We start from the raw sequence: 15,464 nt of genomic DNA, 5'->3' as shown, positions 1-15,464 counted from the left end.
ATTGTATAAAGTACAGTGCATTACCACAGAATACCAGTATCACCGACTGCTTCCAGAATGCTAACAGTGACCTTTGTGCCCTGCCTGGTATGGTCTCCTATCAGCTGCCTATATGGGGAGTGGAATTCCTTCCAGTTCCAGACCATCTCAGAATAGACATGTGGCAGCCTCAGCCTAAGTCAGTGCACCCCGCACCATTGGGGGAGCCTGAAGTCTTTGTGAAGCTGTGCACTTCATCTGCCTGTGTCTCAATGACAAGTGAGAATGATTGGAGTGTGTTGCAAGTGCTAAAGTGGCCAGCAAGATGACCACTTCCCTGTGCAACTACCAAAGGTGATATTGCACAGCTATAACATGGCTGTCTCTGCCAGGATGTACTGTAGAAAACATTTTGCAGTCTGTTTGAGCATGGTGCCCCTAGGTCACAGAGTCTATGAACCCATAGCAGCCTCTGGTTCTGCACACCTTTCTCTTCCCCACCTCTTTTTTTTTCATTCTGGTGGATCCCTGACTTACTTCTGCTTTGTCTGAATTCACATGATTACATTTCTTCACAGCATCAATCCTCTGCTTAAGCTGGAATATTGGGATAACCCATTCTGCCATATGGTAATGACGTTCTGAATAGTTTATGTCAGTGAGCTGGCACTCAGGACTCCACATGTAATTTGAAGGGATGAGCAACACCAGCTTTGTTCTTGCCAGCTGCTGATCTGTTGCATTGCAGTAACGTGGCATTGCTACACTGTGGTTCTGCATGTGATTGGTCATTGTATCATATAGCAGTGGCGTTAACAATAAATGTAGTTGTAAATGAAATGTATGCAACTCATTTTGCCTGCACAACGTCAGTGACCTTGTTTATGCAAACTGGAAAATTTTGCAAATACCAGCACTTTCATCCTCTTGGTGACAGTTCTTCTCCCCGCTTCCAGCAGTTTGTCCTCTTTTTGCCATCTCTACTTATTCTCTCAGTCACATTGGAGACAATAGGGGATGAAATGTGATGCCGCTAAGCAGGAAGGCATCTGGTCAACAAAGAATCCTTGATGTCAAGACCAAATCCTTCAAGTCCTGCTGCACTACTCCTAGTGGACTTTAAAAAAATACAAACCTCCTACAATTCTATAAATTCAGGAAAAGCCAATAGATATCAATCAGCAACAAACTTGAAATGATCCTCTTAAATTATGCTGGTGGAGAGGGTGGCAGGGAAGATTCCTTTTGCTGCTGAATGAATGTTCAGTTGCTTGAGTTAGTTGGTATATTGTGCTCCAAAATAACAGTGCAGGCATCATATGGGCATTAAACCTGACTGATGTCATGATCTGCCTACTCAGCATACTTTCAGAATAACCTCCCCAAACCCTGCACTAACAATCTATCTAATTGCAAGGTAGTCTGCACAATACTCACATCAGATATGTGCACACGTACTGCCAAGGCAATTTTGCAAACAAAACAACACCCATAGCATCAATAATATGGGCATTACGAACCATACATGTGGCATGTATTATGTATTCTTGCAACTAAATAATAAAAATTGTTTGGAATATTGCAGTGCTCCTGCCTTACAGATTCAGGAGCTTTTACTGAGAGACTGAGCTGCTATAACTCTCAAAAACTGTAATTATTACATAACAAGTAGGTAGTTTTCATTACAAAGTCCTATGTTTACACTTATAATGAAAAAATTTGATGTAATGTGCATACATGTGTATTATTATGCATTTTATAAATATTCATTTCATATCTTAGTATAGCTGACAGAAAACATTGATGTTTAAAGGATGTAAAACATTTAGAAATGCATAATATGATCAAGCAGAGTCAGCATGGCTTCATGTGGATGAAGTCATGCCTGACAAATTCACTAAAACTCTTTAAGGAGGCAACAAGCAGAATGGATAAAAGAGAAGCAATGAATTAGATTAGATTCCCTACAGTATGGAAACAGGCCCTTCGGTCCAATAAGTCCACACCAACCCATTTCCTTACCATATACTTACCCCTAAACCATTGGGCAATTTAGCATGGGAATTCACCTGACCTATACATCTTTGGATTGCGGAAGGAAACCAGAGCATCGAGAGGAAACCCACACAGACAGGGGGAGAATGTGCAAACTCCACACAGTCGCCCGAAGCAAGGATCGAATCCAGGTCCCTGGTGCTGTGAGGCAGGAGTGCTAACCACTACGCCACCATGCCACCCCTAGACATAATAGATTTGGATTTTCAGAAGGCATTTGATAAGGCACCAGACATTAGGCTACTTTATAAATTAGGAGCCCATAGTGTTGGAACGTGAATAGAGGATTGATTAACTAATAGAAGACAGAGACTTGGTATAATGGTTCTACCTTCCATGCCACCTATCCGCTCCAACCTATCACAATCACCCCCCACCTGCATCCACCTATCACATTCATAGCTACCTTTCCTCCTCCAGCCTGACCCCCCTCCTATTTATGGCTCAGCCCCCTTGAGCCCCTCCCCCACATTCCTGATGAAGAGTTATGCTCGAAACACCGACTCTCCTGCTCCTCGAATGCTGCCTGATCGGCTGTGCTTTTCCAGTACCATACTTTTTGACTCTGATCTCCAGCATCCGCAGTCCTCACTTTCTCATAAAAAAAACGGTCAGTAGGTTGGTAACATTACTCTTAAAATGGGGTCTAAATCATGCAAATTGGCATCCACCTTCTTGCCAAACACAAGTAATCTATCTTGGCCAATGCAATGCTGTGGAAAACTGCCTCGATGCAAACCTCTGCTATTTTACCACAATAGCCCATGCACACAATCTCCAAGCCTGCCAAACCAGAGCTGAGAAAGATCTGCACTATTTATCTGATTGATACACTTTCTAATAGGACAGCGTCCAGCTGCTTCTGAACTTGAGCATTGTTTTGCACCTGCTGGTATTGAATTACATTTATGCTCTGTGACGGATGAATGAAAGTTGGTGTTTTGGCTACAGGAGGTGGCACCCTCTACTGCTGCTGAAACAGTAGAAAAATTAAGGGAGCTTTCTCTGATGAGTCTTGAGCAGGGTCCTGGAGAGTAAGTGGGCTCTTACAATGAATGGTCTAATTGTTTTAAATATGTCAGTGATCCTCTCAATATATTTGGGTAATCTAATTCAAAATCTCTCTTAATATTGCTATTACCATGGACAAATATATGTTGAGAAGTGTAATTAGAGACTGCCTATTTTGTGATGCTGTTTAATAAATGTCAAACAGTGAGATGGAAAATTAGTGACCCGCAATAATTATGTTTTGTTTGCCACCATTTTTGCAGTCTTTAGCCAATTTTGTAAATGCATTGGCATTGTCATGGGCTGCGCAAGATCTATATCTTGGAACTTCTACTGACCTTCAGACAAAAGTGGCTAGAAATACTGGACAGTGGGGAAAAAACTGCAGATGCTGGAAATCTGAAACAAGCAGAAATTGCTGGAGAAACTCAACAGTTTCTGGCAGCATCTGTGGAGAGAAAGCAGAGTTAACATTTTGGGTCCAGTGACCCTTCCTTACAACTGGCAGAAGGTCTTCAGGCCTCAAAATTGTTGAGCTCGAGATTGAATCCTGAAAGTTGTAAGGGTCCCCAAGTGGAAAATGAAATGTTGTTCTTCCAGCTTATGATGAGCTTCAATGGAGCGCTGCAGCAAGCCTGAAACAGAGACGTTGGTCACAGAGCACAGTGGTGCGTTGAAGTAGCACAGGCAACTGGCAGCTCAATGTCATTACTTGGGGCAGAAGACAGATATTCTGCAAATGTCACACAGCCCCCTCAAAAGTAGAAGACAGAGGGTGGTGGTGGAGGGTTGTTTTTCAAACTGGAAGCCTGTGACCGGTTGAGTGCCACGAGGGTCGGTGCTGGGTCCACTACTTTTTGTCATTGAAATAAATGATTTGGATGTGAGCATAAGAGGTATAGTTAGTAAGTTTGCAGATGACACCCAAAATTGGAGATGTAGTGGACAGGGAAGAAGGTTACCTCAGAGTACTTTGGGCTCTTGATCAGATGGGCCAATGGGCTGAGAAGTGGCAGGTGGAGTTTAATTTAGATAAATGTGAGTGCTGCATTTTGAAAAGCAAATGTTAGCAGGATTTACACACTTAATGGTAAGGTCCTGGGGAGTGTTGCTGAACAAAGAGACCTTGGAATGCAGGTTCATAGCTCCTTGAAAGTGGAGTCACAGATAGATAGGATAGTGAAGAAGGCATTTGGTATGCTTTCCTTTATTGGTCAAAGTACTGAGTACAGGAGTTGGGAGGTCATGTTGTGACTGTACTGGACATTGGTTAGGCCACTGGTGGAATATTGCATGCAATTCTGGTCTCCTTCCTTTCAAAAATATGTTGTGAAACTTGAAAGGGTTCAGAAAAGATTTACAAGGATGTTGTCAGGGTTGGAGGATTTGAGCTATCGGGAGAGGTTAAATAGGCTGAGGCTGTTTTGACTGGAGTGTCGGAGGCTGAGGGGTGACCTTATAATGGTTTATAAAATCATGAGGGTCATGAATAGGATAAATAGACAAAGTTTATTTTTATGAGGTGGGGGAGTTCAGAATTAAAGGGCATAGGTTTAGGGTGAGAGGGGAAAGATGTAAAAGAGACCTGAGGGGCAACCTTTTCATGCAGAGGGTGGTATGTGTATGGAATGAGCTGCCAGAGGAAGTGGAGGAAGTAGTACAACTACAACAGTTAAAAGGCACTTGGATGGGTATATGAATAGGAAGGGTTTGGAGGGATATGGGCTACTTGCTGGCAGGTGGGACTAGATTGGGTTGGGATATCTGGTCGGCATGAACGGGTTGGACCGAATGGACCGTTTCCATGCTATACATCTCTATGACTCTGTGGTTCATCTCCTCAGTGTAGAGGAGACCACATTGTGAACAATGAATACGTTAGACTAGATTGACTGAAGTGCCGGTGGAGTGCACCTTGGATAGTGAGGAAGGAGGAGGTAAATGGATGTGTTACACGTTACATGGGAAGATGCCATGAGGCAGTGAGGGGGCGTTGGGAGTGGAAGAGGAATGGACCAAGGTGTGCCAAAGAGAATAGTTTCTGCAGAAGGCTAACAAGGGATGGGAGTGGAAAATGTATCTGGTGACATCCTGCTGAAGGTCACGGAAATGGTGGCTACTGATCCTTTGGATTTGGATGCCCACAGGGTGGAATGTAAGGACTGGTGTTATGGGTGGGAAGAGAAGGAGTGAGTGCCGAAGTACGGGAGATGTTCAGACATGACTGAAGGCCCTGTCTACACAGTGGTGGGGAGTCCTCAGTTGAGGAGGAAGGTGGACAATTTAGAGGCTTTTTTGAAGTTGGCATCATTGAAAGAGATGCAACAGAGACAGAGAAACATCTGTGGAACAGATTCTTTACATGAAGCAGGGTGTGGGAATTTATAGATTCCTGATGAAGGGCGTTTACCCAAAACATTGATTTTCCTGCTCCTCGGATGCTGCCTGACCTCCTATGCTTTTCCAGCACCACTCTCATCTTGACTCTGATCTCCAGTATCTACATTCCTCATTTTCACCCTGTGAGAGTGTATAGTTATGGCAACTGTGGGATTCAGTAATATTTTCTCATTAGTCATTTTTTGATTGTTTATTTTTAAGATTATAATGTAGCCTCAAGCCTTATAAAAATTCCATTTGACTGTACTCTGGGATTATCTGCCAAATCTGACACTGTGCAAAAGTGTGTTACTCTGCAACTTGTTATGTTTATCTCCCTCTCCAAGCAAGAATTTTAACTGTAAGAAGACACAAGTTTCAACATGCTGAGATTGTGGTCAGGTATAGTAAACTATATCTTAAACCATAATTTAAAAGAAAATAAATCTTTTATTCAAATTACCCCTCATTAAAGTTGGATTTCTTTAAATAAAATTCTTCACAGATTCCATCAAGTGAAAATATTGATGGTGGAGCACAGCTCGAGAATGTGGTGAGGGAAGGGGTAAATAAGTAGATCTTCAGAGCTATTGTGAAGAGTTAAAGACCAAAAGCTAAGCAGTCAGATATTAAAGCTGTAAGTAACATAGGGAGATCCATACAGCAGACAGTGAAGGGACTGACCCATAGAGCGGGCAGTGAAGGGACTGACCTTTACTGTCAACAGAGAAGGCACATAACGGAGACAATAAAGGGACTGATTTTAATGACCTTTACGGGGGACAGTGCCACACAACGGGCAGTAAAGGGACAGATATGTACTGGAGACAGTAAAGGGACTGACCCATACAGCGGGCAGTGAAGAAACAGATATGTAGAGTAAGGATCAGTTTAGTACTGGTGTCTGATGGTGTTTCAGGATTTTTCACCAGCCCATAATTAAGAACAATTGAATGAAATAATCATCAGACAACAGAGATCTATAAATTCCAATCTGGCTGGCTGTAGAGCAATCCAGTTAGTTCTACTGCCCCCACTCTGTCTTGGTAGTTAATTCACTCAAGTGCCTATGTTACTTCCTTTTGAAAACACTTAACCACTGGGGTGTCAACACTCTCATTGATACCAGTTCCAGAATTCTCAACATCTGTCTCAGAACAATCTGTCTCCAGACAATATACCCAATACTAAAAGCAAAATGCTGCAGATTCTGGAACTCTGAAACAAACACAGAAACTCAACAGGGTGGTAGCGTCTGTGGACAGAGAAAGTTTCAAGAATAACTTCTTCAGAACATATACTCAATGATGTTCATTCTGTCATCAGAGCCCTCTCCCTTTGCCTATGGTATTATAATGACTAACTGTTGCTTGATTTTTCATTAAGCCTGTACAAGCTTCCTAATGTTGAATGCACTGAAAGCAAGAAGTAGCAAGGCCGTGCATTGCTTATTTGTCACTGTAATATGTAAAATAGAAGAAATTGCATTCTACATATAAACTGTGAACATATTCATCTACACGGTAATAAAGTATGTTTTTTTTTAGCAAACGTTTAACGTGCAGCACATTATGCGTCAATTCATCGTGTCAGACTTACGGTTTTCTCAGTTTCTAACTAGGTTTTGAACATAAAAATGTACAAAACAGAAAACACTATTATCTTCGATGTGGAGGTGCTGCTGTTGGATTGGGGTTTTAACTATTATCTTTATTCTTGTTATTCGTTTCTAGAATTTGTAATCAGCTTCTTCTGCATTTCCTCTGCAGATTATCTACATCGGAATGTGTGCAAAATAAATCTCTTTCGACGTGACTATTGATTAAGGTACAATTCATTTACAAGTGTTACTTTTAAGCAAGAGATGCAAGGTTTAAAATCTAGTGAAGAGCCGAGATGGAGTGGGGGAGGAGTTCTTGATAGCAATCAAGGCTGATGAATTGTTCATTGGAATGTTGCATGTCTTCCAATTTACAATGGGGGAGGTGTTAAGCCTTTCCTGTGAACCACTGGGCATTGTGTTGGGAAACGATTATTCATTCAAAAATCAGCGGGAGGTAGATTCAAGGAGACCACATAGTGGCTGCGGCTGAGGAGTGGGTGGGAACAATCAGATCTATTTGCCAACTCCCTGACAAAAATGAGTCAAAGGTTAAAGTGCCAACCATCTTAAAATGGAGATATCGCAAATAAAACAGAGAAGCCCATAGTCCAGATTCTAAAAGATCCCCAGAAAGGCCAGCTCTCTTTTTCACACCACAGATGCAGCTTGAGCTGCTGAGTATTTCCATCTTTTTTCCTGATTTTATTATATATTCAGGTGTGGTTAATATGTTTTACTATGAGATAGGAAACTTAGAAAAGTAGTCAACAAATCTACAGCAATCCTGGGTCTGATTCAATTAGAGTTATTAACCCGCTAAGGGATCAAGGTTGGTATATTTTTAATGTTTTTTGTCACAAATTAAAAATGGAAGAAGTTGAATATGCCTTCATATAACACTTGTCATTTCCTTGGAACATCAGACTGCATCATAGTCATTGAAGTATTCTTGAAATATGTATGGGCTGAATTTTACCAGAAAGTGGTTAGTGTCAATTTTGGTGAGTTTCACAGAAGGATTATCACTGTGATCCCAATAGGAAGATTTCCCATGTTGTTCTCAGAAACTCACATCATTAGCTATGCATGACACCTCTATGGCATCCCACTCATCCTATCTCCCCCCTCTCATCCAAGGCAGAAATACTGCTCACTGTCAGGACCTGCCAGGATTGCTGCACTGTGCACTCAATCGAGGGCTGCCAGCCAGGAGTGGCCTCCGTGAGAAACAAAGCTCACTCACTTCAATAATTTCAGTCCGAGACAAGATCGGAAGCAGAAGTTTCGTTTATTACGCTCTTGCAAGAGTGGTGTGGTGTCTACTGTTTACAAAGGCAGTCATACATACATACACACACATACACACCTAGTTTAACAAGTACATAATTATTTATACCATTTATTTCTTGTCACTCCTCCCCCTCTCATCTCATTGGTGTGTTCATATGTCCAATCCACATTTTTCTCCCTCCTTCTCCCATTGCTCCTCCCCTGTTTACATTTCCCACTACTCTAAGCCCGACGACCACTACTCTGTTTGTTTCTTGCCCTAAGTGGCCTTGTACACATCAAAGTGCAGGTGTTTGCTTGATCGTTTTACCACACAGTCTGACCATCGCACTACATCCCTCTGTGGAGAGAGTCACTCTCCAATTTTAGCTATGTTTGTGCTTGCTAGAGTGTTACTTCTTCCTCTTTTTTTAGTCCATACTGAGTGCCCTGGATCTTATGACCTCTTGACTGTGGTTTTATTTGCAGAAGCAAGAAATAGCTGCTCATCATCTGCTTGTGTAAGCTTATTGTAAATTATAACCCCTTCATAATTCAGACCTGCAACCCTTGCAGACAACAATCTTCATAATCTTTTCCTTACAATTCCCCCCTTTTTGTTTTTACATTCAATTGTTGTTTCTGCAATTTTGTTTTCCTTTAAGCATCGCCCCCAAAATTTGCGAGCATCATTCCTGAGACTTCGTTCATCCTGGTCTCACTCATCCCCTCATTATTTAATAGGTATAGTTCTGCCTGATCCACTTTCAGGGGCACCTTTTTCATTAAAGCTGTTTCAATTAGTCTCAGAGTGAGCCCTCGTATACGGGATATAATGCAACAGCCACCAATATCCTGGCTACGACTGTCAGGGAAGTAAGGATGGAGACCACCACCCCCTTCCATTTGCCAAACCATGATTCAAGCCATCCTGTGAGAGATATGTCTACTTATGAATTCTCAGCCAGTTCCTCTGCTAAGGTAGTCAATCCCCTAAAGGCCCGAGTAATTGAGTCATCAGGCGCAGTGTTAATAGGAATAAAGGTACAACAGCTTCCTCCTAACATCACACACACTCTTTTTCTGCTAATATCATATCGAGGGCCATTCTATTTTCCCATGCCATCCCACTTGTCGCATCAAGCTGTTCTGCTATTCCTTTAAACGCATCTCTTGTATAATTTATAAATCGCTGCTGATTATAGAAAATGTAATTTATCCAATCTACACTTTTATTAATCGTTAGCCACCAGAAGACATCCGACTCAAAGCATGCTGCAATCTGGTTGCGAGCTTTGAACTCATCAGGTACCCCTCTAGGGACTCCTATAGAGTCTAGATAAATCCTGTGATCAAAAGAAGTGTCTAATAATCTTTTACTTTTTCCCTTTTTCTCTACTATCTTTTCCTTTTCAAATGCCAGGGTAAATGGAATTGCCAATTGTACAATTGCACATATCCCTCTCCAATCCGGAGGTAGGGTGGGTCTCAATATTTTGCCTCCACAGTACTACCACAGATCCGCTCGGGGAATCTTCAGTGCTGAGTAGTTCCCTCCCTTGTCTGTGTCAGTGACATTTTTAATTTCTGTACAAAATTTCAGCTCCCCCAAGTCTCTGGACCGATTTGTACCTTGCTGACACACACGCGACATGTGATTTCCAACTGCATCTGAAAACGTGGTGGGGGGTGCTTTTAAGTCTTTCTTCTCCAAGGGGGGGAAACATTAGAGATAGGGAGGTGCAATTCCTATCATTCCATGCAGTCTTATCCTGGTACAGGGCTATCATACATTTCATGCTCTTCCTGTCTCGCTTCTATCTGAGCGGAAAGGGAACCACCTGGGTCACTGGCCTACCGGAGGCACATGCATAGCAATTGCTCTTGTTCAGACTTTTTACAGTATACTGCACCCATTCAACCCAGGCATTTGCATCCCCGTACCCAGTTTCTATTTCGATGGTCAGTTTCAAGTCCTTCACGTCTTTAATTTTTACCACCTTAGGGTCATCGAGAGGGGTGAAAGGTTGTTTGTTATTATCCAGTAGCTCTGTCCGTTTTCCCTTTCCTAAACTAATTCGAAAACAACAGCCTGAGAAATCCTTCCCGTTTGCTTTCATTCCTATCCCAAATGTTTAATTTAATTATACCTAATGGGTGCCCCCCCCAGAATTGCTTCATGCCATGTGGTTTTCTTTATCGTTAGGTATATTGGGTTACACTTTTTATCGGGACAATCGGAAGGGGGCCCGTTGTACTGTGACGAGACGATTATGTCAAGTACCATCCCCAAGGACTTAAGATGTATCTCTGAGTTGCTGTACTGTCTCTGATTATCTACATCCCCACAATTTACTAAGCTGCATGCATCAGGTCTATTACTTGCGGATTATCAGACTCAGGGATCATTAATAACACATATGAAAATAATGTTTGACAAAATCCCAATATTAAGAGAGCTAGTATCATAACCCTAAGCATCCCCAGCATTCTAAAAATCGTGCTGAAGCACCAAAAGATTTAATATACAATCCTACAGAAATAATCCTGCGCTCGCGTTGCCACTGTATAATCAGTTACTCAAAGTCTCTTTAGTCTGAGTTTCAGCGGGTCTTGCGTTGATTCGGCTGTCCAGACTTCTTCCTCAACTGGAGATTCTACTGGCCCTTTGATCAGAGTGTAGTGAGTCCAGCCTTTCCCCGCCGTCCTTATCACTGTTTCAGTGGTCAAGAGAGCCTGGTACAGCCCTTCCCAGTCTGGTTGCAATTTAGTCTCTGTCCGTGATTTTACTAAGACAGAATCTCCCAGTTGAATCGGGTGAACAGCGAATTCAAGGGGCAGAGTCTGTGCCAATAAAGCCTGTTTCCTGAGGAAAAACAAAGAGGAGGACAAGCCCAGCATATACTTCTTTAAGAACAAATCTTTAGTTTCTGGGATTGGCAGTGGCCAGAGATAGGAGCTTCCCAAGGACCTGGGACAGTACATATTAGGGAATAAACCACCGCTTCCTGTGGATTCAGGGCTGCTTCTTTAGTTACCTCATCAGCCAGTAATGTTGTTTTCCATTCTTTAATTAGCAATGAATTAATGCAGTCATGTTTTAAATTAACCATGAATCAATATGACAGGTCACTGAGAATGTGTGAAGGGATCCTGCCAATTAATACTGATTCAGGCAAGCACAATCGATTTATTATAAATACTAATTTATATAAATTTATATTACATATTATATGAATATAAAAATCATTATCTGTAATTCAGGGTGGAAATGCAACAAGTGACTAAAACATTTTTAAAACTGTAATTGCGCAGTTCTGTTTGTTTACCAGTCAATTGTGACTTCTCATTCTGTTTCTGTAATTGTTTTGCTCGAGCACATTCATTTTTAAGAACCTCAACAGATTTCATAGCACCATTTGCAGTTAATTCAATCCCAATTTGGTGACAGTATCTTGTCATGAGCACAAAACTGATTCTTCGTGCCTCTCATCACAAAACTGTCGCCATAATCCAATTAACTCTTTCGTTCCCGCTCCCTTGGGCTTAACATTTAAGGATAACCTTACTGCCCCCATATCGACTAGGAAAACTACGTCCTCTTTATAAAGTCCCACCTTTAAATTTATCAAGGGTTCCTGGTGGGTCCATGGGGGCAGGAACTCCTGACACCCATATTTGTCATCAAGGTTCATAAATGGCACTGCCTTTGCTTCCTTTTTCAGATCTGGACACTCTCTCTTAAAGTGACCTGTATTTCCACAGTAATAACATCCCGCCTGTGGGGATTTCCACTTTGATCCTTGTTCCTGTCCACCAGACCCCTTAACATCTCCTCCCTGACCATTCCGGTTTCTTTCTCCTTTTAGTTTTGTCTTTTTCTTTATTATCTCATCAACCGTGGGCTAGCACTATTTTTGCCTTTTGTTTCTACTTCTCATATTACGTTGCCAGATCAATTGCTGACCCTATTTAACCAATTGAACAGCTTTAGGGCCACCTAATGGCCATTCTTCATCACCCAATGTTTTATTTAGATATTGAAAATTTTTCTTCTAAGAAATATTGCAATATTTCTTGCTCTCCATAACTTCAAATACCAATTCATCAATTTATGCTTGTCTAACTTTAAAGCCTGTTCCTAACTATACATTTTGGAACCTTACTTGTAAATATATATTTATATGTTATAAATTCATTTATTCAGGATTTAATATTTAAAATGTAAAATACACACAGTTCCCAACTTTGAAATCCACTATAATTACACCGTTTTAGTCCCTTAATTTAAATCCAAAAGTAGTTTTCTTAAGTAGTCCCAACCAATCATTGCTCAATTACAATGCTATAGGTCGTGAAATAATCAGAGCTGCCTTAAAAGGATTTGTCTATTCAAGTTAAAAAAAACTGCTAATGTATGAATAATGGTCGAATCCAAGGTCACAGACAGTAACCATCGGATTTTTTTTGTTATTATAATCTAATGTTGAACTGAAACTTCAACTGTAAGGATAAAAGAGATTAGTTAGAAACTGATAGTAAGGCAGTCATGACCAGTAAAAGTAACAGGAGTTAACATTTTATTTCATAATCACTGTAAAATCCTTAACCTTAAAAGAAATCATGTTAAATTTCCATAATAGAAATCAGATTCAAAACAGTCCTGGATCTCAAGCTCCAGGGAACAAAGCACAAACACTCCATCACCAACAAACAAATGGGCATTCAGACCAAATCACAAAGGGTTAAACTTTCTACCAGCTGTACAGCTCTTCTCTCTCTCTCTCTCTCTCTCTCCCTCTCACACACACCGTATCTCACAGACACTTTCTGAGCTTCCCGCAACAACACCTCTAGGTGCTTCTCACTTCATCCCTCTATCTTTTGAATATTTTTCTGGGTGTCTGGCCAAGATTTAGTTACAAAGTGTACCCTCAGTAGCCCTTCAGCTACTAACCCTTCTGACACGAAGCATAATCTGATTCCTCCTGACTGTAAGGCTGTTTTCCATTGACATATAAATTCAAATATTGACAAACCCAGTCTTCGTCCGACCCGTACTTTGGCCAGAAGATGGCGGGACAAAGAATGGATTCCTTAGTCCATACAAAGCAACAATATTGAATCATCTTTTTCCTATCTTTTTCCCATTCACAAGTATTATTTTTCCAATTTTTCAACATCTGTCCCAACTGTGGACTTTCTGGAGGGATGTCTTCTGGGATTTCTTTACCCTTTATCCCAGGCGCCTCATTTTTGCTTCCTTTGCCTCCCATAGTGGTCAACCCACCAGTCCCTTAATTTGACAGGTATCACACTCCCAGTCATCAAGGCAATTCTAACTCAAACCCCAATCAAATCTAGGGGATTCTAACCCCAATCAAACCGAGGGGAACATCCCTCCCAAAGGACTTTCTGGAGGTATGTTGTCAGGGACAACACCTCCATTTCCATTTCCTTTAATTCCAGAGGCTTTTTCTTTGCCCTCGGCACAGCCCATATTGAGTTCCTTCGTTTGTCGCTTATTAACTACTAAACTCAATCCCGGCCACCAAGGCAGTACTTAAAAGTCAATTTTCTTACCTTGATGTGTGCACAGAGTTGCCTGGCCCCTTTTTGCTGTATTTTCTATTGACCTTGCACTGTTTGATTCAGATGTCTCTCTTGTGGGATTCATACCAGTCCGCCCAAAGGAGCGGACCAAACAGGGACACGTCTTCCCAGTGTCCAGAGCCAGCCACTCCCTCCGACGATGGAAGAATATCCCGGACAAGCCCCCAATTATGAGAAACAAAGCTCACTCACATCAATAATTTCAGTCCGAGAACAAGATCGGAAGCAGAAGTTTCGTTTATTACGCTCTTGCAAGAGAGTGTGGTGTTCTAATGTTTACAAAGGCAATCACACACGCACACCGAGTTTAACAAGTACATAATTATTTATACCATTTATTTCTTGTCACTCCTCCCCCTCTCATCTCATTGGTGTGTTCATATGTCCAATCCGCATTTTTCTCCCTCCTTCTCCCATTGCTCCTCCCCTATTTACATTTCCCACTACTCTCAGCCCGACAACCACTACTCTTGTTTGTTTCTTGCCCTATGTGGCCTTGTACACGTCAAAGTGCAGGTGTTTGCTTGATCGTTTTACCACACTGTCTGACCATCGCACTACATCCCTCTGTGGAGAGAGTCACTCTCCAATTTTAGCTATGTTTGTGCTTGCTAGAGTGTTACTTCTTTCTCTTTTTTTAGTCCACACTGAGTCCTCTGGGTCTTATGACCTCTTGACTGCGGTTTTATTTGCAGAAGCAAGAAACAGCTGCTCATCGTCTGCTATAGACTGTAGGGAAATAGATGGTGACATCTTGCAAAATGTCCAGATTACAGAGGAGGAAGTGCGGGATGTCGAAACGGTTAAAGGTGGATAAATCCCCAGCACCTGATCAGGTGTACCCGAGAACTCTGTGGGAAGCTAGAGAAGTGATTGCTGGGCCTCTTGCTGAGATATTTGTATCATCGATAGTCACAGGTGAGGTGCTGGAAGACTGGAGGTTGGCAAACGTGGTGCTACTGTTTAAGAAGGGTGGTAAAGACAAGCCGGGGAACTATAGACTGGTGAGCCTGACCTCGGTGGTGGGCAAGTTGTTGGAGGGAATCCTGAGGGACAGGATGTACATGTATTTGGAAAGGCAAGGACTGATTCAGGATAGTCAACCTGGGTTTGTGCATGGGAAATCATGCCTCACAAACTTGATTGAGTTTTTTGAAGAAGTAACAAAGAAGATTGATGAGGGCAGAGCAGTAGATGTGATCTATGTGGTCTTCAGTAAGGCGTTCGACAAGGTTCCCCATGGGAGACTGATCAGCAAGGTTAGATCTCATGGAATACAGGGAGAACTAGCCATTTGGATACAGAACTAGCTCAAAGGTAGAAGACAGGGGGTGGTGGTGGAGGGTGGAGGTAGATGACACCAAAATTGGAGGTGTAGTGGACAGCGAAGAGGATTACCTCAGATTAAAACAGGATCTGGACCAGATGGGCCAATGGGCTGAGAAGTGGCAGATGGAGTTTAATTCAGATAAATGCAAGGTGCTGAGTTTTGGGAAAGCAAATCTTAGCCGGACTTATACACTTAATGGTAAGGTCCTAGGGAGTGTTGCTGAAC

The 15,464-nt window shown here is 41.9% G+C and overlaps 1 long non-coding RNA gene across 2 annotated transcripts in view; it reads left to right on the top strand.

Moving 5' to 3' along the window:
* Positions 1-5,760: 5,760 nt before the first annotated feature.
* Positions 5,761-15,464, top strand: part of LOC148141909 (uncharacterized) — a 29,504-nt gene continuing 19,800 nt past the window's right edge. Inside the window, exons 1-2 of one of the 2 annotated variants that reach the window (XR_015752382.1) lie at positions 5,761-5,826; positions 7,194-7,251. This is a non-coding gene — a long non-coding RNA (uncharacterized LOC148141909). Of the gene's footprint in view, positions 5,827-7,193; positions 7,252-14,680; positions 14,828-15,464 lie in introns of those variants that run through there. The other variant, XR_015752381.1, reaches the window with a different exon arrangement.

This window comes from Chiloscyllium plagiosum, unplaced genomic scaffold, assembly GCF_037043375.1.
Source record: "Chiloscyllium plagiosum isolate Xiang-an unplaced genomic scaffold, Cpla_swu_hap1 HiC_scaffold_31, whole genome shotgun sequence".
In the NCBI taxonomy this organism is placed as follows: Eukaryota; Metazoa; Chordata; class Chondrichthyes; order Orectolobiformes; family Hemiscylliidae; genus Chiloscyllium; species Chiloscyllium plagiosum.
Note: the sequence above shows the minus strand (reverse complement) of the source record. Positions and strands in the feature narration are given on the sequence as shown.